Source organism: Pteropus alecto, unplaced genomic scaffold (assembly GCF_000325575.1).
Source record: "Pteropus alecto unplaced genomic scaffold, ASM32557v1 scaffold5, whole genome shotgun sequence".
In the NCBI taxonomy this organism is placed as follows: domain Eukaryota; kingdom Metazoa; phylum Chordata; class Mammalia; order Chiroptera; family Pteropodidae; genus Pteropus; species Pteropus alecto.
The window spans coordinates 24,527,052-24,528,898 of record NW_006441953.1 but is presented as its reverse complement, the minus strand read 5'-3'; positions in this window follow the sequence as shown (position 1 = coordinate 24,528,898).

Here is a 1,847-nt window from a genome sequence, read left to right as displayed (position 1 = left end):
TCTCTCTCTCTCTCTCTCTCTCTCTCTGTCTCATTCTGTCTCTCTCTCCATCTCTATCTAACTCCCTCTTTGTCTCTCAAGCAAGCACATTGCACATACAATTAATTAATTAATTAGCTACACTCGATCTTCGTGAAGCTACACTCTCATTTCACGCACGCACACATTTGTACTTTCGTCCCGTTTACCTGCAAACTCCTACTCATCCTTCTACCCAATTAAATTGTCTCCTCCCCTATAAACCTTTTCTGATTACCCACTCATTAATTCATTTATTCCACAGACAGTCCATTTCCAGCGGATGGGGACACAGGCCACGGCACCAGCCCAGAGCACATTTCAACCCTGGTTCCACCACTTACGCAGGTGACACAACCTCTCTTTACTTCCGTCACCCCATTTTTAAAATCAAGGACAAGGATAGTAACAATCCGTAAGATTATCGCAAAGAATTAGATGAAATAATACACTAGAATGTGTTAGAACCCCCACATATAAATGCTCAAAAAATGTTAGAATTCTTAATTACCTAACACAGTTGAATCTTAAACAGTTTCGGCATTAGGGGCACAGACCCCGGTCCAGCCCAAAATCTGCAAATAACTTCTGACTCTACAGTAGGCCCTTTGCTTCTGCCAATTCAACCAAATGCTGATGAGAAGTGGTATTTTCACTTTCCCAACTGCAGATTCACAACAGCGGGTAGAAAATACTGGTTGGGAATCCACAGATTTGAAACCCACAGAGGTGAAGAGCTGACTGTATTTATTGAAGGAAAAAAAAAAAGGCATATAAATGCACCCATGCTGTTCGAACCAGTGTTGTTTAAGGGTCAAATGTATATACTTAGGTGCTAAGGGACACCAGGAGGTTAAGGCAGACATAGCAGACAGACTCCCTGCCTTCTTGCCCCTTGTAATCTAGCGACGGGGGACAGGGTAGAACTAATAAGCCTTTGGGAACATGAATTCAAATCGTAGGCAATAAATTTAAGGAAGAGATGGAAAATCATTTCTCCCTTTGGGTCAACATTGTATCCTCTATATTCTTCTATTAAAGAATTTACTTGGAAACATAGTAATTGCTGCCATTTGTGAAGTGGCAGACACTGTGCTGAGTGGTTTCCACAAATATTCGTCATTAACGTCACAATAAACCCATGGGATTGATTTGATGATTCTTCTCATTTTATAGTTATGGAAACTGAGGCTTCGAGAGGCTAAGAAACTTCTTCAAGGTCATGCAACTAATAAGTGGCAGGGACCAGATTCACACCAGTCTGCCTGGGTCTTAAGCCCAGGTTCAGGGCTTCTCTGTTGTCATCAGTGGCTAGCATGGTGCTGAGCCCACAGGAGATTCTCAAGCCACATGTACCCAATTAAATGGGAGAAAAGGCAAGAGGATGAAGGAGCTCTGATCACCAGAATTTTACTTTTTGTCTTGCTTAATTTCAGACATCCATTCTCTCCTTGCTCCCACTGCTACCCACTGCCCCTGAAACCTTGCCTAAATATCCCCACTTTTTTTTTTATTTGTCCAAAATCTTCCAGCAGATCCTCTCAAAGCTACACTGTCAGCTGTTTCATCCTTTAGGTCAGTCGGTTGGTTTTGCCACTTGTGTGTCTGTCCTATTTCCCTGATTCTTGAAGGACCAGCTATAACTCTTCTTCTTATTATGGCCCCAGATTGGGCCCGAGAAGAGAAGGAAATGAAGCGTTCATTTGAAGCCCACAAATCAACTCCTTTGGGAAACTACAGGGAAATTCGATAAGCAATATTTGAATATCATAAAAGAATGAACAAGCTCCTATCCCCCAAAATTGAGTCATGCTAGGTTACATATAATT